This window comes from Danio aesculapii, chromosome 10 (assembly GCF_903798145.1).
Source record: "Danio aesculapii chromosome 10, fDanAes4.1, whole genome shotgun sequence".
Classification (NCBI taxonomy): Eukaryota; Metazoa; Chordata; class Actinopteri; order Cypriniformes; family Danionidae; genus Danio; species Danio aesculapii.
In genome coordinates, this window is record NC_079444.1 from 24,585,206 (window position 1) to 24,609,954 (window position 24,749).

Sequence of the window (24,749 nt, forward strand, 5' to 3'; positions counted from 1 at the left end):
CCTCTTAAATAAAAACCGCTAAATTTCACTATCTATAATCCAAATAATAACAACTCCTGTACAGCATTCTGTCACTCGATGACACTCGAATACCCTGTCAGAAAAGTCTAGTGGCTGGGAATGAGCTTTTTACAGTGTCTCCCATAATGTTATTGTTGTTTTTGTGTGTTTACCTTGATGAATATGGCTACGGTGTAAATGCACAGTATAGTTACGATCTTATTGCCGCATTATATCGTTATGATAACATGATATATGTATTGAATGATTTCCTAAAGATAAATACCAAAAATGAACGCAAATGGAATAACTACAACAATCGCGATCGTCGATCTCATATCAAGAAAGAGATCCATGGCATATGATGACGTGTGCAGGTGCTGTTGCTGTCTCATTTCTTAGGGGTACATTTTGAAAACCTTCTCCTTCACACTCTGTTTCAAGGGCCAAGGGGAAGGAGTAGGGGCACAAAAAAGAATTGGGATTGGGCCTTAGCTGTACCATGTTCGTGTATGTGTGTATGTCCTGGTCCTCCAGGTTGGGGGTTGAGCATTGGGCTAACGACCAGCCTTGTAAAAATTAGATGTAAGGAAAAGTAGAAAGAAAAAAAACATTTTTCACTGAGCAATCACATTTAATTGCGTAAGTATAAACAATTTTCAGATTTCAATGGTGACAACAGTTTTTTTTTTCACTATATTAATATCTGACAGTTAGTGAAAGATCCAAATTTTTTGGCGAATGTGAATTGATAAATATTCTCAATATTTTTGATGATTCTCTCATGGATTTTAGCACAATATGATCAGCCATGAAGACTGAGATTCACATTTTATAACCAAACATGAAACCCCTTATGTATCATCTAACGCAATATCATGAACATTATTAACTTTTTGATTTAGAGGCTTATTTGTATTAATTTGTATGTTGTTATTCATACATTTTAGTACATTTTGCTTATCCCTCAAAGAGGGCTGGGATTAGGGGTGAAGTTTGGGAGCAAAGTTTAAGATCTTACTTTTCATACATATAAAATCATATAAATTCATACAAATTAGCCACTTTTCTGATAACATGTAAAATAGTCCACTACCGGTCAAAAGTTTGGGGTCAGTAGGATTTTTAAATGTTTTAAAATAAGCTTATCTTGCTCACCAAGGCTGGATTTATTTCATCAAAAATATAGAACAAATTGTAGAATTGTGAAATGTTAAGGCACTATAAAATAACTGTTCAAAAGCAGTTTATCATTTAATTTAATCATTTATTTAAGTGATTTTAAAGATGAATTCAGCTTCAATAGTCCAGTCTTTAGAGTCACATGAACCTTCAGAAATCACTCTAATATTAATTCGTATTATTAATATTATTATTAATTAAAGTTATAGTAATAAAAGCAATAATTACTGGAGTAATCATTTTTAATAAATGTCGCCTTGATGAAAGAATAATTTTCTTTATAGTAGTTTATCATTTCATTTAATCATTTATTCCAGTGATTTAAAAGTGAATTTTCAGTTTCATTACTTCAGTCTTCAGCGTTACATGATCCTTCAGAAATCACTCTAATATTAATTTTTATTATTATTATAATTATAATAATAATAATAATTATTATTATTATTATTATTATTATTATTGAAATTGAAGTAATAATTTCAATTGAAACTACATACAATAAGTAAGCAGTTATTTAAAATTTTAATAAACATTTAACAATTTAACTTTTTTTTTTTACATTTAATAAATTCTGCCTTGACTAACAGAATAAATTTTCTTTTAAAAACAAAATATATAAAAAAAACTGACCCCAAACTTTTGACCGGTAGTGTGAATAGTAATAGTAAAATTGAATTTCAGATTATTTGGATATTCTTTAATCTTTTTGTAGTGTGTTGCAGGCATCAAAATCGAAGTTTGTTTATATTCTCAAAATACAGCATACTGTACGTTTGTTAGTTTAAACACTGGAAATCACTGAATTTTTGTCAGTTAAATAAGGCTTAAAGAGAATGAACAAAACACAGATTCTTGATTTTATTGCTTTTTACAAAAACTTCCTGCCATTTTCATAACTGGTTTTGTAAATAAGAGTTGTTTTATGATGAAAAATGTATTGCTTTACATATCGGAACATGGAAGATCAAATCTCACTCGGATTTTCTGCTGAATCTATAGCATCTGAGGTCTCATTTATGCTGGTTTGAACTGCCCTGATCCAGAATCTGTAGGTTTTTTGCTGGTCCAGCCAGGTTAGTTCTGCCATCTAGTGGTCTGGTTGATCAGTTGCTTGTGTTAGCTGTTTGCTATCCATCACAGTGCTGGCTGCTGTGTCTTCTGTGCAGATGGAGTCTGCTTTTTCAATAGTGTCTTAATGTTGCTTAAACAGGATTTTTTTTGGGACAAATTAATATCTAGCAGTATATTTGGGACATTTAATGGGACAGTTCACCCAAAACTGACAATTCTCAACCTTTGCTTGTCACAAACCTTTTGGAAAACCTTTTATCTGTTGAACAAGTCATTCTTTTATTCATTCATTTTTCTTCGACTTAGTTCCTTATTTATCAGAGGTTGCCACGGAATAAACCGCCAGGTACTCTGGTTGCCCTTCAAGCCTCAACCCAGTACTGGAAACATCCATACACATTCACACACACTCACACACTACAGCAAATTTAGTTAACCTAATTCACCTCTACCACATGTCTTTGGACTGTGGGAGAAACCGGAGCACCCGGAGAAGACCCACATGAACATGCACCGGGAGAACATGCAAACTATAGAAGTCAGTGGTTACCAGTTTAAACATTCTTCAAAATATCTTCTTTTGTGGTAAACAGAAAAAAGAAAAACTCATAAAGGCTTGGAAGTGTTTGAGGGTGAGTCAATGGTGAACTAATAAAATTTTATTACATTTTTAAATCTAAATATTAGATTTATAAGTCTAAATATTTTACAAATTACAAATGAGTAATAATAAGAAGTTTGGAATAATTATCATTATACAACAGTCGTTTTTAATCAAAAATACAGTAAAATTGTCAAATATTATTGCTCTTTTATATAAGTATTTATAATGGTTTAGATATAATGTATTTCGTGATAGAAATTCTGAACTGTCAGAATCATTACTCCATTCTTTATGAATTCTTCTAATGTGCTGATTCAGTATTCAGTATTATCAGTTATTTTTGGTACTCAGTTATCAATAACATTTTTTCTGCTTGACATTTTTGGAAACTGTTGACATTTTATTACTTATAAAATGTATTACAATGTATTCATACTTTATTAATACTGTATAAAGTTCAAAAAATGGCATTTATTAGAGAGATACTGCTTTTTGTTACATTAATATTGACTTTTATCAATCTCATTTACCCTGGCTGAACCAAAGTAATAATTAATTTATATATTATTTTATTACTGACCCCAGAACTGTTTAATCATGACATCACAAAATATTAAGCAACATCAAAAATAAAAATAAATATTTTCAAGCACACAAACAGCACATTGGAATGCTTTCTGAATGACCAGACTCAGTAATGACTTCTGAAAAATCAGCTTTTAATCACATTGTAAATATATATTGAACTAGTTCTTTTCAATTACATTTTACAATATTACTTGTATTTAACTTTTATTTTATACAATTAAATTCTTAGTTATGAGTTTGTTTTTAAAACAAATGTTTTAAAAACATTTTTTTAAAATACATAATTATTCCAAACTTTTTACTGGGAGTGTAAACTTAAACATACAAGATTTAACAATAATCACCTTTGCCGCATTCATTGGGTCCCTCCACCTAAAAATAGTCAAAGATATATGTAGTAGTTTATAATATTGTTGTTCTTTATACATTTTTGTCAATGGTCTTTAAGTTCCAATGGTCATAATTGATGCTTTCATTAGAATATTAAGCTAGAGGAACTTTTGTGAGTATAAGCTTGGCCATGTTAAATAATAATAATAGTAATAGTAATAAGTAAACATACTGTAGCTGTACTATTGTTTTCTCAGGAGCATGACATTTCTACAAAAACCCTTCACTAACAATCTGACCTCAGGATCATTTATTCTAGAATGTGTTATGAATTTATATACATTTATAACATATTTATTAGTTCTAGAAAAACGTCTTCATATATTCTTGTTTGCTGATATGCTGACGGTCCTGATGAAGATACACAATCAGTCAATGAATATTCTATCGATTTTTTTGTTTATTCCATGAGGTAAATGATTTGTAAATAGCAAATGTTGCTCTTTATTATGCAGAAAAAAGCAGTAGTGTATGTGCAGAGGCCTTGTTCATGTTTCGGTTACATACATTTTAGTAGATTAAAATGTATTCTTTTCATATATGTGATTATGTTAATGAGTTTGTTGTTTAGTGAATGTTTCCTCTTTGCATTACGATTTACTATTTGCATTACTAAGAATTACAAAAAAAAATTATAGAGCGCTTAAATTTTTCAGTTTTTCTGGATTTACTGGTTTTAATAGATATGAGTTTGAGTAAATATTGGTTGTCCAAATGCCCAAAATATTGTCTTTATTTCAAAAATGTAAGAGTGACAAATGTTTTGACTGAAAACCAGGATTTTTCCACCAAATACTGATTTCTTAACGTTTCTGTAGTTAAAACATTAGAATAGCGTTGTCTGAAAATTATTATAAACATGTCTAAGAACATTACATGTTAAAAAAATACTCTAAATAACATTTTATTTTGGACATATCAAAGAAATGTCATTGATAGTTTAAGGAATAAAAAAAATATTTTACTCAAACACATAGCTGTAAATAGTAAATAAACTAAGAATTTTCATGTGTTCAATATATATATATATATATATATATATATATATATATATATATATATATATATATATATATATATATATATATATATATATATATATATATATATATATATAGTTGAAGTCAGAATTATTAGCCCCCCTTTGAATTTTTTTTTACAATAATTCCTAAATGATGTTTAACAGAGCTAGGACATGTTCGCAGTATGTCTGATAATATATATATATATATATATATATATATATATATATATATATATATATATATATATATATATATATATATATATTTTTTTTTTTTTTTTATTCTGGAGAAAATCTTATTTGTTTTAATAAAAGCAGTTTTTAATTTTTTTTTATCATTTTAAGGTCAAAATTATTAGCCCCTTTACGCATTTTTTTTTTGATAGTTTACAGAACAAAACATCATTATACAATAAATTGCCTAATTACCCTAACCTGCCTAGTTAACCTAATTAACCTAGTTAAGCCTTTAAATGTCACTTTAAGCTGTATAGAAGTGTCTTGAAAAATATCTAGTCAAATATTATTTACTGTCATCATGTCAAAGATAAAATAAATCAGTTATTAGAAATGAGTTATTAAAACTATTATGATTTGAAATGTGTTGAAAAAAATCTTATCTCCGTTAAACAGAAATTGGGGGAAAAATAAACAGAGGGGCTAATAATTCTGACTGTATATATATATATGTATATGTATATATATATATATATATATATATATATATATATATATATATATATATATATATATATATATATATATATATATATATATATATATACATATACTGTATATATACAGTTATTGCATATATGCAGTTGCAGTGGTATATTTGTAGGAATACCTAACAAAATTTTTATACAATATTATTATTATTTACTTTTATGCCAAAAAATTATCATACACTGAAAAAAATGATGTCTGCAAAATTGTTGAAAACAATTTGTTTGAATTATAATAAAGAAATTAAATTTAGTAATGTTCAAATACATTTATTTAAATTCAGCCCAAATAAATTGTTTACAACCACTTAACTTTAAAAAATTAGTAACTCCAATAAATCATCTGTGAATCATTTTTCTTCAGTGTATCATAGGTAAAGTCCATGAAGACAGTTTGTAAATGTATAATAAATAAATGTATCAAAACTTAAAATTATCTTTAAGAAAGTCTAAAACTAACCATGTTTGGAAATGCAAAATACAAAGTTCTACTCATTTACACGAAGTTCGTGAGCTGTACTGTTACCAGCCAGCAGATGGCGCTGGAGATGTTTTGTTTCCACTTTTCAGGTACAATTGTTAGATGAGCTGCTTGAATAGGCTCACTTTTGTTAATGAATTATATTATATAATCATTAATCGACAACCAAGGGGTTAAATATGCCAAGACTGTCCACATATTGTGAAACTGTCTGAACAATCCTTTATTGTCTTTTATTCAAAAGGTGTTTTTTGTCGTTCTGTGTGTTTTTGGACCATTTCAAATGTGGCGCATTCAGTAACATTAGTTACATAAAGCATCTGGACTGGTTTAATGTTTGTCTGCACTGTGACTGTCTGCCTACTGTCTGTTTCAACTTGATGTTGTAAATAAAATACATTTTGGAATTTGTGAGTGGGTCATTCCACAAAATCCGTGCCTTTTGCATGCCTAAGAACTAGAATTGCTATAACAACAAATAAATGTCTATTAAAACATAACAATACTCTTAATTTTTTCATTAATAGTAAATCAAATTCAAACCAATTGTTATTTTGTATCATTAAAGTTGTATTATTGCTGAATAAAGTAGGATTTGGGGCTGTCTTTCAGTTTGCGAATAGAAAAATGCATATTGTTTTAATTATTACTGTTAAGCAATGATTTTGGATTTAGTATGTTTATATTCCATAAAACAATATAAATATTTGATCAATTTTAAGTCAGTCATGTTACCTGTAAAATAATGGTACATTCCAGTGACATCACTTCCAGGAAGCTGCTTTGTCTCTCAACCAGGATATAATAACTTAAAACACAAGTAAGTTCCTCTCCCTCTCCTAGACCATTTTATTTTTGATGATTTATGAAGTGATTCTCGATCTTATTCAATGTCAACTATGTTGCCATTTTAAAGAATATGAAAAATGATTTTTTTTTTACTTAATAAAATTATTATTTACAGAATAACATTTAAATTAATTTCCTTTTAAAATGTGCAACATTTTAGTGAGCAAACCTATTAGCTTGCAATTAGCAAATTCAGTTGAAAGGGTCCTGTTACCTTTTTGTATTCAGGATGTTAACAGTTTAGTTAAATTAATGATAGTATTGACATAATTACAGGACCGAGCAGATTTACATGAATGATGTCAAAAGGAAGCAAATGTCAAACATAAGTAACATGGTCGACATTTGCTTCCTTCTGACATCATCCATGTCAATCTGCTTGGTCGTGTAATCAGGGACAGACTTAGTGATTTGAGGTCCAGAAGCAATTCCAGGTATGGGGCCCTAGCATTTTTGAATAATAATCTATTTAAGTAAATACGTATAAAAAGTATATAAAACATTTAAAATATATGTTAATATTTAAAGGAACTATCTTCTTAATGTAAAATTAAAAGCAATACATTTACAAATAAAAAAAAGTTCACAAACTAACTACAGTATGTGCAGCAGGGGTGTCCAAACTCCTGTAGATTTTAGCTCCAACTTACCTCAACACACTTGCTCAGATGTTTCTAGTAAGCTAGTAAGAGCTTGATTAGCTAGCCCAGGTGTGTTTCATTGGGGTTGGTATAGAAGGAAGGAATGTTCCGTTATTCATGGGGGTCCCCTGTTTTGAAAAGTAGTAATAGCATTAAAATCTTAAAAGTTATAGACAGGTTTTACAACATATAATAGAAAATTTTATAAAAGAGCTATATGATAGGCTTCTTGGGATTGGTCAGGACCCCTAATTCCCTAGGGCTATAACGGCTGTTTACCTCGCTTATTGGTTAAGTCCGCCTCTGCCTGTAATAATGTCAATACAATTAATTCAACTGAATTGTTAATATGCTAACTTTTCCACTTTGTCCATTGTAACTCTAAAGCAGGGGTGCCCAAACTTTTTGTATGAAGGGCCAAAAAGCAAATATTATTGAGAGCCGTGGGCCAAAGGTAAATATACCAAATTATATTACAGTAAAGTTGCCAAAAGTCATTTCCTAATATTTCTAAATAAACAGAAAACATCACTATAAATCATATCAACTAATGCAGTATAACTTTTAAAATGATAACTTATTGCAATAAAAACATAAACAATCACATTTAAGGGTGGCGCGGTGGCACAGTGTGTAGCGCTGTCGCATCACAGCAAGTAGGTCACTGGTTCGAGCCCCGGCTGGACCAGTTGGCATTTCTGTGTGGAGTTTTTATGTATTTCCCGTGTTTCCGTGAGTTTCCTCCAGTGATAGGTTGCAGCTGGAAGGGCATCCATTTCGTAAAACATATGCTGGAAGTTGGTGATTCATTCCGCTGTGGCGACCCTTGAATAATAAAGGGACTAAGCTGAAAAGAAAATGAATGAGTAAACAATAACATTTATAACACAGTTGAGTTCAATGTTGAATACACTAGTCAAGCAGAATCTGCCTTTGCCTTGATTTGCTCACCAAAGTCTCTGCAATGTCGGATGACAGTATATACATTTAAACATACCGTCTGATTAATTTACACAATTATGATTGAAACATTTAATTTCAGTTAGGTTTCAACAATAAAACAAACAAAGGTTTACATTAAATTTAAATTGACAATCTCTAAACCATCCCCATCGTTCGGGATGGCGGGCCAAATTAAAGGTTGCCATTGGCCAACTTTGCCTCGCGGGCCCTAGTTTGGGCATCACTGCTCTAAAGGAATAGTCAACCCAAAAACAAATTACTCCATCATCATTTACTCTCCCTTCACTTGTTCCCAACCTGATTGAGGTTTTTTTTTGTTGTTGTTGTTGTTGTTAAACATAATAGAAGATATTTTGAGGAAAGCTGGAAAACTGTAATCTTTGACTTTAGGACAACCACTGAGTGTTTGTTTTTCCTACTATGCAAGTCAATGGTTACAGGTTTTCAGCTTTCTTCAAATTATGTTCTTTTGTGTTCAACAGCCCTACTGAAAACAACAGCTTAAATCAGCCTAAGCTGGTTGGCTGGTTTTAGCTGGTTGACCAGCCTGGTTTTAGAGGGATTTTGGCCACTTCCAGGCTGGTTTCCAGCCATTTCCAGCCTGGTCTTAGCTGGTCAGGCTGGAAAATGACCAGCTAAAACCAGCTAAAACCAGCTTGACCGGCCTGGTTTAAGCTGGACATATCTGGTTTTTGCTGGGCTCATAAAGATTTAAAAACCACTTCAGGATGAGTAAACTGTGAGTAAACTTTCATTTTTAGGTGAACTATCCCTTTAAGTGTATTCCATTTTTAATAATGCCCTTTTTGAGATACTTTATGGCATAGAAATGTAAAATTATGTCATTATTTACTCATCCTTTCTACAAACTTGCAAAAATCCGAAAGAAACTTGTATCTTTGAAAGAAAGAAAAGCACAATATGAAAAAGCCCATCTCATAGCCCAGGGGTGTCCAAACTCGGTCCTGGCAAGCCGGTGTCCTGCAAAGTTTAGTTTCAACCCCAATCAGACACACCTGAACGAGCTAATTAAGCTCTAACTAGCTTTCTAGAAAGATTCTTGCAGGTGGGTTGAAGCAAATTGGAGCTCAAATCTGCAGGACACCGGCCCTTCAGGACTGAGTTAGGACACCCCTGTCATAGCCTAACAGGTGCACAGTGCACACACACAAAAACTGTTTTAGCTGCTGCAAGACCAACTGTCAGAGTCTTGCCTTGAAACACATTTTAAAACACGTTTTAGCTTCAAACTTTAGCCCACATTGTTTATCGTTCCTTGTTGCGATGACAGCAGCCGCTTGGTGACGGTGAATTACGCAGCTGTGATGTGATTGCCGTTCACCGCGGCGTCCAGCAGAGGGCGGTGTTAACGGGTACCACACAGTAACTGCAGCATCCCGGATGAGAGACGGAGGAATACAGAAAGAGAGAGAGAGAGAGAGGTGAGCACGAGAAAGATGCTTGGTTCAAAACACCGTGCCGGAGCGCAGCGTTCAGTCAGCCGGTCTGCTGTGGAGGAGAGCGGGCGCTGAGGGCTGAAGGCTGAAGGAGGGCACACTCTTCCTCTCTTTCTCGAAGGTGAGTGTTTATGACCGTATGATTTTTTTTTTGCGACTTGTTATGGAGATATATACACGCGTGAGAGTGATCTGACGCGAATGGGGTTTTCCATGTTGTCCTGTTTTGCTGTTTACCTGCTTTAACTTTATTACGAGGATTAATGTGATGGTGATAGATGACTCTGAGAGGTTGTTTAAGTTTATTGTGATTGTTTGTTGTGCATTGACTTTTTAACGTGTGATAGGCTTTTATTTGCATTCGCACATTGTAGACACGTTTATAACCTTTTAAAATATAGTTCAGTTTTGCTGTGATATACTTGACACTTACCATAGCACTTTCATATAGCTTTATGGCTAGATAGATAGATAGATAGATAGATAGATAGATAGATAGATAGATAGATAGATAGATAATTGCTAGTGAATTTCACAAACAAAATGGAAAGTAACTAAAATAATCACAAGATTTTGAAGTACAATGACTGAAATATAGTTTTCTTTTATAATTTATAATCTGATTATAGTTTTTTTTTTTTTTTTTGTAATTTAATGCAGCTCTTCTGAACAGATAGATGGCTAGATAGATTAATGACAGTCTGATTTGAAGTACAAAGTAAATTGGTGTTTTTTGGTAAAACACACTGATAATCAATTTTTTATAACTTAAAATTTCAGTGTAGATGCAGTTAGATAGATCCAGAATGCACACACAAAGGCATGCTTCTTCTGTCAAGTAAGATAAGGAAACGTAAACATCCTCCTAAAGCTCTAAACTCCAGACTTGCGCACATACATGCTTTCATATGATGAGATAAAGATGTAAAATCTCTCCAGTTCTGGTTTTTAAAGTAGCGCTTTTCTCTATGGGACATATCAAAATAAAGGCAAAGCCTCAGGCACAGCTTAGAACTGACTTACTTAGCCTGGAAATGAACTTGACGATTGTGCATCCTGCAAACAGCTCCTATAGCAATAAGCGTTTTTACAAAATAATGTTTTATTTACTGTAAAGCTATTTATATGTAATTGTTGTGGTGGATTGAGCAGGTTCACTGTTCTCTGATCCCTGTCAAGGTTACAGTATTGATGTGCTAAATATAGACATGTGCTGATATTCAATAATACAATAAATAATGTGACAATGAACATGCATAATCTAGTTGTTGGAGTCATTTCAAAATTCTGTGAATAATTATTTATTGTATAAACTTCATAGGTGGTGTTTAATGTTTATATAGAAGCTATTTATTTTTAAACATCTTCACATGTTAAGTGTGCCTATGATACGACATTGAAAACACATTAGTAGTCACATTAGTAATTAAACAAAAATCACAATAAAAACTACTTGTAAGGCATTTATTAATATTACAAAATCTTAGTTTAATGTTTAAAAACTTATTTAAATTAAAAGTTCTAACCAATTTTTTGATGAAACTATAATAACTAGTTCAGTTGTATTTTTTATCTAACAACAAAACTTAAGAAAACCTTCAAAAATGAGTGCAGCAAAATATATATTATATCATATCAACACATTATTAATAATACTTTTATTTGAATAGGCCTTTACATGCATAAAATGCAACTTAAAATCCGCGTGTAGTTGCTGAGACTATTTATATCAGTATGTTGATGTACTTCCAACTGGAATGGAATATTGAGTAAGAGGCGGGGCTTTCTTCTGCGCATCATTCCCTAAAACACAAACGAATGTAGGAGAGTTAATATGGAAGCCCTCATGTTGATGTCAACAGAAGGACCGCCACTCCAGACACGGAAGCAAATGGTCAGACTTTCATTGACGATTACCTAAACAAACTAATAGGGTATATGCAGAAGTATGCTTAAGGACTTTTAATTTGTCAGTAACCTGGGTCAAGCGATTCCGGTGAACAGTGTGCCATTACAAAATCGGCGCGTTGAAGGTCTGTTTTCTTCAAAAATCATCGATCTCCACTGGCTGAGTGATATCTGATATAAAGTGGGTTTTAGATTGTACAAGAAGCACTGCATTAAATTACATTTCCCCCCGCCATGTCTTTAATATGAATATGAACATTTATGTTACCCCTGTATATTCAATGGAGCTTCTGCGCTAGCCTGCTAATCCTGACGGGCGCGTGCATAAAAACGGGTTTTCATCTCGTTTTATGCTTGAGCAACTAAATGAATGCCAAAGTCTATTTAACTGATTACAGTATATTTTAATTACATTACAACATCGATGCTGCAAAAGGAACGGTATAAAATGGAAAAAAGTCACATTAAGGGTTCACCGGAAGTTTATCAGTATAGGAAGAAACACTAGCTCTGCATATACCCTATTATTCACCTTAAGAATAAAAATGTGAGCTAGAAAAATAAACATTGTAATTTTACATTTCCAGCAGACTTTAAATTGCTGCGCAAGCATAAAACAAATAGAAATACATCAACGTAATAGAGAAAGTATGCACAAAAAAGAAGCAAATAAATGAAAGTACATTTAAAAAAAGTTTAAAACAAGAAAAAATACACTTTACAAAATATAATCCTCATACTCAAACTTTAAAGAGGTATGTCTTAACATGCTTTTTAAAATATGAATACTAGTGGACTCTCTCATTTCATTTGAAAGGCCGTGGCAAATTTTTGAATGTGCACCTTGATGTCAAAGCAACATAAAAATCGTCAAAAATTCAAAGCGATTTGAAGGCAAATTGACTATTTTGATGGTTAAATGACAAAATTAATATGTAACATTTGCCTCAAATCAATTACAGCACTGTTGTGTTATCTATTTTTGACCTGTTTTTGACACCAATGTTAGATCTCAAATTGATGCTGCTTTGACATCAAGCTAATTTACGTGTACTGTTGGGATACAAAATCCAGTGTAAATTAGTAATCTGTAAATAAAGTTTTATTAGTAAAGTGAACGAAACCTTCCTTAAATTAAAATACTAATTCTTATATTATAATATTTTTTGTGTTGTTATTTTGGTGGTCAAAATGGCATCAATGTGCGGATGTTGTATAGTAATTCAGGTTTTGACATCAAATCGATTTGCATTTTTGACGTGTTTCTTGATGCCAGTTTGACATCAGGGTGCCTACTGGGATGTGCTAAACTAGCGAACAAGGATTTATGTGGACAGAAACGGGAAACAAAGTGTTTTATGACTTCTTCCAATTGCCAATAAGGATTATAAAGGCTTTGCCCCAGAAGAGAAGTGAAATCCAGCTGCCACTCAATATAAGATGGACGAGAATTCGTCTGAGATTTCCAGTCGTCCGTTTAAACAGGACATCAGTGATTATTGACGTATTAAGCTTAAAGTCCAGCCATAAAACGACTTGTGAACATGACCTGTCTGTTACCTCTGGAAAACCGCTCTGTCGGGACATTTTTCCTGCCATCAATTTCAATCCATCGCTCTTCCCCTCAACAAATCCTCCAGTAACACCACGGTGCTTCTATTCCCTGCCCTCCGGACGCGGATCATGGATTTAGAGTAGCTCTAGCCCACTGAGAACATTGCACTTTTTACACCGTACCTGTCCTAAATCCTTCCTCTCCCACAGAGAGGTCTTGTCAAGTGTCCTGTTCTCTGTCTTCATCTGGCAGCACTCGCCCTGTTGTTCCCTGAGTCGCCCCGGCGAGGACTCTGATCTTTCATGTGGATTGATATCGCCTCCCCTTGTGCTGCAATTCGGGCTCCTTTTGCTGCTTTTCATTTATTTAGCACAGGCAAGCACCATTTGAGCTCAGCTTCTGTCACGCAAAGTGAGTCAGGAAAGCTGGCATCATATATTCAGGAAGGCTGGCATCACGTATCGCTGTAGTGTTGTTGTTTTGCCAGAGATTGATTTCTAAATGTCGTCGGGTGAGATGATAGTCCTTGAGACTGAGACGAAGTGGCTGAAAGCTGAAGCATTGGCACTGTGAATGTGTTTGCTTCTGCTGTCAATGCTAGAATTCTAGCTTTCATAAAATATAAACTTGTAATCCATTTTGGAAACAACACAGTCCTTAAGACAAATGAAATTTTCCATCCACTTAAAACCATAAAAACCATTGCGTTTAGACAAGATGAAGGGATTGTGTGGAACCTAGAATTTTTTTTACAGTGTAGGAGGAGCGGATTTGTTGTTTATCTGTTTGTTCAGGCAGTAGATGTGCTGATTTGTTATTTATCTGATTGTCCAGGCATTGGAGATGCTGATTTGTTGCCCAAATTAATGATTTTTTTTAAAGGGCACCTATGGTGAAAAATCTACTTTTCAAGCTGTTTGGACAGACATATGTGCATGTATGGTGTATAGACCGTCATATTGGGGTGATATAAACACACCCAGTCATTTTTTTTTTCAATTTGACAACATAAAAACGGTGGACCAATTGGAGCGGTTTTCAGACCGACCGCAACTTTACGTAGGAGTGCGGTCCCCCCGCCCACCAAATTGATTGACAGCTGGGTATTAACATGTCCCAGTAGTCACGTGTATAATCATATCAACAAGAACAGACATGCGCAAAGCAACTGGGAATAAAAGGTCTGTTCAGTTCGCTTGGATCCTCAATCATCATCAAATGTGATCAAGAGTGAGTTTTACAAGTTTAAAATGTTTTAAAACAGTGCACGTGTGTAATGAATAACAGCGATTCACTTCAGCTTTACTTCATCAGCACAGCCGCATGTCAGAACAACTATAAAGGAAGATGCTTCAATCCCGGTTTGTGGACGTTAAATCAGGTCTGACGCAGCAGAGGGAGGAGATTAAGGCAGGCAGAAAGGCACGTAGAAACGGTGGGCGGGGAGGACTAGCCTTAAAGGCGCAGTACGACAAAACAGCCCCCTAGTGCAAAAATGTACAAAATAGAATCTTATAAAAGGTATAATAAAAAATCTGATGGGTGTTTAGAGCTCAAACTTTACAGACACATTCTGGAGACGCAAAACACTTATATTAAATCTGAAAAAAGGGCTAATCTAGGTGCCCTTTAAATGAAAAAAGGTTGTTAAGATAAAATCGATAATTGTTCATATTGCAAACGTGGCTGGTTTTTGTTTCTGCTTTTTTACGTACAGGTAATGAGTGCCTTACCTATTGTTTTTATTTATATTTATCCTAATCTGACAAAAATATCCGTAAATTAACAATTTTTCGTATTGTGTGACTCATGGGTTTTGTCAGTTATTTAATTAAATTCAGTTCACGTTTATTTCTATAGTGCTTTTACAATGTAGATTGTGTCAAAGCAGCTTAACATAGAAGTTCAAGTAAATTGAAACTGTCAGTCCAGTTTTCAGAGATGAAGTTCAGTCAAGTGCGGTTTAATTTTCTCTGCTAAAATCCCAAACACTGAAGAGCAAATCATCGATGTGCAGCTCCATGAGTCCCAAAACAAGCAAACCAGTGGCAACAGTGGCGAGAAATAAACTTCACCAATTGACGAAAGTGATGGAAAAAAAGACCTCGAGAGAAATCAGGCTCAGTTGGGCACGACCATTTTTCCTTTGGCTAAACTTCCTGTGCAGAGCTGTAGTCTAGGCGCTGGAGGCTGGAGAACGCTGGACGTCCATTGTGGAGAAGCTGCTGGTGTGAGTAGGTCACCGGCGGGTGATCAGGCTGGCCCACGAGATCAATGCAAAGACTCGTCTGTCACTGCGTTCTTTCAGGAATCTTTAGGAATTATATATGCTTTTGAATTACATTATGGGATCTTGATATTTTCTCCAACTTCATTTTGATGTGGAACATTTTGAAAAAAATGACTTATCACTTATTATACTGATATATTGTCTGGGTTGTGTTATGGACTACACTGTGTTAAACTGCACAGTTGAATTTTTTACATCAAAAGTCAAGATGAAGCTCCCATAATGCAGTACAAAACCATAAAGAAATGAAAAAAACAGTGAGTCACTAAATATGGAGCCTGTTAATTGACTGATATTTTTACAGTGTATTTCATTTGATTCAGTTAAGTATAAATGTGCAATAGTAGCATTTTCCTGATCGGTCCAAAAACAATTCACTCATGTGATCGCAAAATAATTGATGCAAATGATAGTTCAATAAACAATAAATTAATAGTCAGCCAGTTACATTGTAGAGTATGTAGACAATGTTTTGCTCTGTTTTTCTGATGAAAATAGTTCCGAACAGAGCCAAAGTAGAACATTTGTTTGTCTCCTTTCTGAATCATTTGAGTCAATTTGTAAAGACACTTGATTCACATGTCATTTGATTCACTTTCAGTTGATTCTAAGCCATGTTTGAACACCCAAAGTGTTTTTTTTCCCCAAAATAATCCCACTAAAATAAAATATCTGCTAGCTACCTTTTGATGATCCGACAACAGAGTTACAGTAGCTACAGTAGCATATAATAATCTAATTTGTTTCATGTAATGCTCTTTATATTTTTGTGTTTGTAAAAATTTATGAAGCCATGCAGAATTTGTGTAAATGATTGATGCTACAACTGGCTGTGATGCAAGAGGTGTCAGATAAATCTTGGCTAGGGGACCAAACTGTTCAGAGCCAGTGCTTACATAGAGCTTATTGATGAGTCTGTAGATTGCCTAATTATAGCTTTTTAGAAATTAGCTTGGAATTAGCTCATTAGCAAATTTGTTAGCTTTTCTTTTTGTCAGTTCCAAAGACTACCAACGAGTTTGTCAATTCGTAATGCACAGTTTTTGTAATCAAATATAACATGGATGCACTTTTCCTTTCAATGTATCTGTGGATGTCTCAAATACTTCCATTTAATTGTATAAGCCTGATTAGCATTAACTTATAGCTTCATTAGCCCTAATAAGCCTTGATGTGCAACAGACTAGCATTTTTTGTACCAAAAATAAGTCATTTTAAAATAAGTCATAGAAAATAGATACTGGGTGGCGCAGTGGGTAGCGCTGTCACCTCACAGCAAGAAGGTCGCTGGTTTGGCATTTCTGTGTGGAGTTTACATGTTCTCCCCGTGTTCACGTAGGTTTCCTCCGGGTGCTCCGCTATAGGTGAATTGGGTAAGCTAAATTGTCCCAAGTGTATGTGTGTAAATGAGAGTGTATGGTTGTTTTTTCCAGTGATGGGTTGCGGCTGGAAGGGCATCCGCTGCTCAAAATCTATGCTGGCTATGCTGGATAAGATGGCGGTTCATTCCACTGTGGCGACCGCAGATTAATAAAGGGACTAAGCCGAAAAGAAAATGAATGAATCAATGAAAAATACGTAGTGGTAGTTTGTTAAAATTGGAGTGTATTCATATAAATAGTCAAATTACAATGCATTTCATGATTCATCAGTCAATCTCAATCTCTTTCTGGTGTTTCTCATGTGCCGGAAAGCTTTAAATATCAGACCTGGGGTTTAACAGTCAATAATAAGTCATGTATACACTAGTCATCTACTTAACATTCATATGGAGGAAAGCATCATTGCCCATTTCTTCCTCCAAAGTCCCCCAGAGGCTTTATTATTTTAGTTTTATGTAGAATCTAATGGTCTTGTTTTGTATTTTATGTAACTTAAAACTCTCAGTGTGGATTGTAAACCAATTTGATGCATTACTTTGCCCACAGCAGCACAGACTCGCTTTACTTTTTTTTCATGCTCTGTTTTTTGGGAAATGGTGAAAAATGACTCCTCCTGAAGGCGCTTCCATACACCACCACACTCTCATTTGCATGTGATGTGTCATTAAGGACTGGAGATGAAATAAGAGAAGTGTAAAAAGAGAATGATTTGAAGAGCTTGGGACCTCTTCTCTGTTTCTCTCTGCAGAATCTCACCATAGTCTTTCATCTGTAAATCTCTGGCATGCGGGAAGCCACTCTGTAATTCCCAAACTGCCCCAATTGGGTGGGCAGGAGTCAAGATTGGTGCAGTTACTCTTAAAATAGGATTCTAATGTCGAGTGTTAGAATCATTTAAACATTTGAATACACTTTAATACACACTTTAAACAAACCAGAGCTAAATCCTTAAAAATAAACATTCTGTGTTCACACCAGTGGTTTCATTAAGTACCTTTAACACTCATGGAATCGTTTCTGTCCCAAAAAAACGGTACTTTAAAGTCTAAAGGCGTCCTAATATATTTTAAATGTTGTAGTTTATTTACAATAAAAAATAAATAGTTCTTTCAAGAACTGTTGACTAAAATGTTCTTTGAGGTCTGATAACATTTCTTCAAAATTTTAAATGACAATATTGTGTCATTGTCCCCACCCCCACCCTCTCAAAATAACAATTACTTTAATATTGATATGACATCAGTAGTTTGAAGAATACATTTTTACATTTATATAATGGGGTGGCACGGTGGCTCAGGTGGTTAGCACTGTCGACTCACAGCAAAAAGGTTCGAGTCCCGGCTGAGCCTGTTTTTGTGTGAAGTTTGCATGTTCTCCCCGTGTTGGCGTGGGTTTCCCAGACAGTCCAAAGACATTCTGCTGTGGTAACCTCTGAAACGGAGACTAAGCCGAAGGAGATTAATTTATATAATAACAATAATGTCCTTTAGAGCATTTTATTCCTGAAAATGACAATTAGTCAAAAATTTGCTGAAGTTTTTTTTTATAATATTTATTTTAAATTTGGATGAAATTATATGACCACTAGAAAAACATATTTCTCCTCTAAACTATACAGTATTGTCATTTGCAGCATTTTCTTCAATATTTACATTTTACTCAAACCCACACCTCAATATATTTAGTAAAATAGGTACATTTTCCCTGATATATTGTATTTAAAGACTTTTATATTGTTACAAAATAAATGTTGTTTGAACATTACATTCATTAAATAATTTTAATCAAATACAGATCATGATTTTATCTGAAATATCACGCAGCATGGTTTCAGTAATGATAAATGAAACATTCAAATCATCATTCATTCATTCATTCATTCATTTTCCTTCATCTTGGTCTCTATTTCAGGGGTCACCACAGCAGAATGAACTGCCAAATATTCCAGAATATATTTTACGCAGCAGATGCCCTTCCAGCTGCAATCCAGTACTGGGAAACATCCATACACACTCGTTCACACTCACTCATACACTAATTGTTTACCTAATTGTTAACCAATTGTTTAGTGTACCCAATTCACCTATACAGCATGTCTTTGGATTGTGGGGGAAACCGCAGTACCCGGAGGAAACCCACATCAACACAGGGAGAACATGCAAACCACACAGAAACACATACTGGTCCAGCTGGGACTCGAACCAGCGGCCTTCTTGCTATATAAAAATAGATGACACCTTTTTTTAAAAAGCTAAATTGTTATAATATTATCACAGTGTTACAGTTTTTTTTAAATATGACTAAGAGATTATTGACTTGTTTTGTAAATGTTGTAGGCACTCAGCTTTGTAGCAAAATGAACCACTTGAATGATTTTTATAACCGCTTGAATGATTTTTATAATTGTGTACAGTATATTATTTGTGTTTACACAGGTGCTTTGTGCATAATCTATAAATCAAGAGAGCTTTGTTTGTCTGAGCCTTTTCATAGAGTCAGATTAATGTACCTTTGTGGTCTAGGCAAAGTAAAGCCTGTCATCTCTCACGGTGCTTATTGTCCATTGTCTCTGATAGAAAATTGACACTAGAGAAGTGTTGACTGAAAGCTTCCGGTGCTTTCCCAGGGGTGTTTGGGTAATGCTCACCTCTCCTCTATCCTCCACAGTGACCTTGACAGCTCAGCTGAACGAGTCCAGAATTTACAGATCTGATTTCAAACGCTCGCCCCTGTTTCCTTACGCTACATCCATTCGACACATTCCTTGAGAGCAGCGTGGAGAATGAATTTAGGCAGAGCTGGAAAATCTGTTTTATTATATGAAACGGCAGGTCAGTCGAGGGTTACGGTTAGCGCTTTTACCCCCTGAGGAATGAGTTACCCCTCGTTCACCTCGCAGAAGCATCACCCAACGCTTTCTCACTCTCTAAAGCCCTGAATATTAATAAGGGTCCCACTTCCCATCTCTATCTCTCTCAGATAAGCACACCAGCACAGATGATGGCCTTGAAGGGATAGTTAACCCAAAAAAGCATTTTTCTATATATACTTTCTTGCCATCTTGTTGTGTTAAGACAGTATATACAGCGGGGAAATTAAGAATTGAACAAGTCATGTTTTTCCTGGGAATGATATTTCTAAAGAAACTGTTAACATCAAACTGAACCAGATTTTGGTAAAAACCCAAACAAAACAAACATAAAAAATAAAACCAATCTGAAAAACTGTAGGGTGTAAAAACAATGAAATGACACAAGGAGAAAGTACTGAACTACTGAAATGTATTTAATACTTTATTTAAAAGGCTTTTTTTGGTGATGGCAGCTTAAAGACGACTCTCAAATGGAGAATGAAGTCACATGAATTGCTCAGGTGATTATTATTTTTTTTCACAGACTTTAATAGTGTAAAAATCTTGATGGTTCTGCGGGTCTCGTCTATCAAATCTGAGCTTTAATTTGTATTTTCTATTGGATTCAAGTCAGGTGATTGGCTGGGCCATTCTACACCTTGATTTTCTTTCTCTGAAACCATTTGAGAGTTTCCTTGGCCTTGGAAATGTCCACTCTGGTTTCATCTTCATCCTCATGATAATGTAGATGTTGGAATGAAGTAGCTAATATTTACAAAGACGAAGGGCAGAGCGTTGCTGAAGAACTACTGAGAGATTTCAGCTGCTGTCTGGGCTTTCACTGCTTTTCTACAGCTCCCTTTCTTCATGTGTCAAATACAATTTTTTCCTGTGTCATTTCATATTATTACACATAACTTCATTTGTAAACTAATTAGATTTGTTTTCTTTGCATATATGAATTTCTTTGGTTGCTTCAGGGCCTGATTGGCTGATCGGCAAGACCGAGAGTATTCACATTGACCTGGTCTGTTTTTTGGCCATGAGGGCTGGTGTCCCTAACTGCCTGCACTCTCAGCAGTCAAACTTATTTTCATTTATTTATTTACCTATTTGACCATGGCCTCACTCTATTTATTCGTTATTTTACAGCAGCTGTACTCTTTTTATTTATTTTCTCGCAGCCACACGAGAAGAATGCAGCCTGCAGGTTAATGATGATGTAATTATCATTCAACTCTCCAACAGCGGCAGCTTGCTTATCAGCAAAATCTTTTGTTAAGAGATACGAGAGAGATGAAACATTGAAAATAAAAAGCGCAAAGGTGAAAGAATTAAAATTAAATTAAAAATAATTAAAAAGGCTGAGAACTTTTTTGGTTAAAACCAGCGGCAGCGAGAGTACAACAACACATGAAGACAAGGAAATGGCCGGTAAGGTAACGTTAAGCTAGTTAGTAGCAGTGCAAAACAACTATGTCTGCAAACCACCGTTTATGTACCAAACGTTTACTTATACTGTAGCTCTTCGGCAGCAGCAGCCTCTTGTCTAGTTTACTCCTAACAGCGAAGAGCCAGGGCCCGTAATGTTACAAGCACCAGTCATAAGCCCAACACACTAAAATGGGCAGGTAGGATTGTCATTGAGTAAATATAAGAATTTGAATAATTAATATTAATGAATATTACACCTGCTCAATGAAAAATTATATCAATAAATCTGACTTAACTTGATCAGAAAGCTAAAAAGGGGAAAAAACATCAATTCATCTTTAGAAAGTACTGTGGTTAAAAAAGTCTGGCAGATTACAGTGCAATTCTTGTTTTATTCTTTGTTTGTTTTAAGGACTGGATATCTGTGAACCATTTTGCACAGAATGTATATTCAAATATTGCAGAAAAGGACATAGTGATGTTTTAAAGAATGGTGTTGGAGATTTAGCTACCCTTTAATGTTCTCATATTTATGAAAAATATTTGAAGTTATAAAGCAGCTGTTTCCTTGAAAAAGACATGATAGTGTCATTAGAAAATTCAATACATTAATTTTAATCTTTATTTTATACATTAATATATATTTGTATTTATTAGATTTTTTTTCATTTCAAAGTTTGGATATTTATGAGGACCAATTCTTACAGAAAATAGATTCTGATACTGTTAAACATTACATCGTGTTTACTGTTCAAAGAAATCTTCTCAGCGAAGTATTGAATTGGAAATGACGTTATTTTAATATAGTCAGCCGTGAACTGAAGTGGGCCGGTCTAAGGCTTAAAACTCCAGAGCTGAAAAGGAGTCCCGCTCCGGTCCTGGGTTGCTATCAATATCCGGGGGAAATTTCAACTCAACAGCACCTTTAGAAATATGTTTTCTGAGAAAAATGGTGTCATGTTTAATACTTATATTCCCCGCTGTTTAGTTGTTGTAGTCTTATGACAATATCAGATTTGTGAAGCTTTTATCATGATATATGGTCTTATGGTATTATATATTATTCACCTAAGCTGCAAAAAAGGTTAAATTACCAGCTATGATGGTGTATTGTTTTATTGTATGTACACTTTTAGGGTAAATAATGTTTCAAGCTAATTCTATTGCAGTAGGATGATAAAGTACAATAGGTTAGACTTTAGAATAAAGTCTTTTTTGTAAACATTGCTTAATGCATTGAAATTAATATTCATCAATGTGGAAGTTTGTTTAGAAATCTGAATATTATTAGCTAATAACTATTATTTTAATAAAATGATAATGACATTTGATTTCAATGCTTTATTTGGCATTGACTAAGATATTAGCATCACCTACATTCTCATCATGAGTTAATTAATTTAACTGATTAATTAATCTTATTGACAAGCATTAGGAACAATAGGTTTATAAATAGTAACCTGGTTTTTAATAAAATTTTCAGCATGTGGGTTAGATTAACCTGAATATGTGAATGTTTGAAAATAAATAGCCTATAAATTCAAGCATTTACAAATAAAATCTAATCCAATCTTAATAGTCTTGAAATGCACTCTTTAAAAGTTTAAAGTAATTCATTTAAATTAATTATTCTTGGTATTTTGAAGATATATTTTATAAAAAATAATATTTTAAAAATGTATTTTGTATTTATTTATTTGCATACATATAGACCTGTATTTGTATACATATCATATTAACCTGTGTTAATATTAGACAGTTTTTTTTTATTTGAAATATGATGTCTAATAAAATAAATCATAAACCATTAACTATTTTAAAAATGTTACAATGTAATGAAATTATCAACAATACCTGCACAAGTTCAATACTCTGAATTAAAACAAATTAAAAACATATCTGGTTTATTATTAAAATTATTTATAATAATAATAATATATAATAATATAATAATAATAATAACAACAGCAATAATAATATAATATCAATTGCACATGTAAATAATTGCTGTACAAAAAATTTTTTTCATTATTATTATTTTATTAATGTTTTATTGTGCATTGAGGATTTTCATTTACCAAACAAAAACATAATTTATGAAAAAAGATTATATATATTTTTTTGCAAATGAACTTTTTTTTAACATATAGATACATTTATCATTCCAATTTTGCATATTCAATGGCAATTCATTTTCCTTTCTCTCACTGCCTCATTCTCCATCTTCCTTTATTCCTCTTAATGTTTCAGGGGTTCTTCATTTCCTTCCTCCTCGTTAATTACAGTCTCCCTCTGCCTTTGTGTCTGCATATGAAGCACCATCTCTCTGTCTGTCTAATTAATCACATCAATTTAACGGCTTCGTCCAGAGTCAAAGTCCAGACGACCATTAAAAAAACCCACTGACCTCAGCCAACAGATCTGCCCATACTGAAATCTGCCTTTGTGAAAAACAAGCGGTCAGGAAGACATGATTCGGAGAGAGCTGAATACAAACGTGATGATTTATGTGAGATTGTGATGGATTGGCTGTGATAATTCGCTCTGATTATGGTGAAGCACAGGTTAAAGGTTGCAAACATAAAGGTTAGATGTCAACTGAAATGTAAACATAATGAAAATGATTTTTGGGGACTCTGAAGACAAGATGAGAGAGGATGCAGTGCATATCTGTTGAACTGAAGCTGAATTTACACTGGCTTATGCAGACTTGTGTCACTTTGGGGACATAAATTGAGGTTCCCATGGGTAAACAAGCTTGTAAATCTTACAGAATGAAGTATTTTGAACATGAAAATTTGCAGAATGTTTTCTGGGAGGGTTGTGTTTGGAGGTGTATGGTTTTGGTAAGGGGATAGAACATGCTGTTTATATAGTATAATTGTGTGTGTGTGTGTGGGGGGGGGGGGGTGTCATTGCAGTGTTCTGTTGCTCCTCCTCTTCATGCCGCTCCACATGAGGCTTTGTGTTTGTGTTAAGCCATGCTTTTCTATTTACAAGGCAGATGCATAATAGGGAGACCAAGAAAAGCTTGCTTGCATCTTTAACCCTTGTGCGACAATTTAAGGAAGTGAATCCCCCTATTTTTTTATCCCCTAAAATCATAAAAATATCATATTTAATTTTTTTTATAAATGACAGTGTTTCATTTTTAGCATCAGCCTGATAACTATCAAAAGTTCATTCAGTTTTGCTCAGTGCTTGCTTAAATTTTTAGATTATAACAGTGGATTTTGATGCATTATTATTTCTTGTACAGTCACGTTTAAAGAAGAAAGTCCCATTTTATATTAAGTGGACTTAATTAATAGGTGCTTATATCAAACAGTATGTACAACAATGCACTTATTTTGC

At 33.7% G+C, this 24,749-nt stretch overlaps 1 protein-coding gene across 1 annotated transcript in view; it reads left to right on the forward strand.

Annotated features, from left to right (window-relative positions):
• Nucleotides 1-9,575: 9,575 nt before the first annotated feature.
• The window catches only part of mtus2a (microtubule associated tumor suppressor candidate 2a), a 107,636-nt gene continuing 92,462 nt past the window's right edge, over nt 9,576-24,749 (forward strand). Inside the window, exon 1 of the mRNA XM_056467624.1 lies at nt 9,576-10,096. The gene's annotated coding sequence lies outside the window, so the exon portion shown is untranslated. The remainder of the gene's footprint in view (nt 10,097-24,749) is intronic.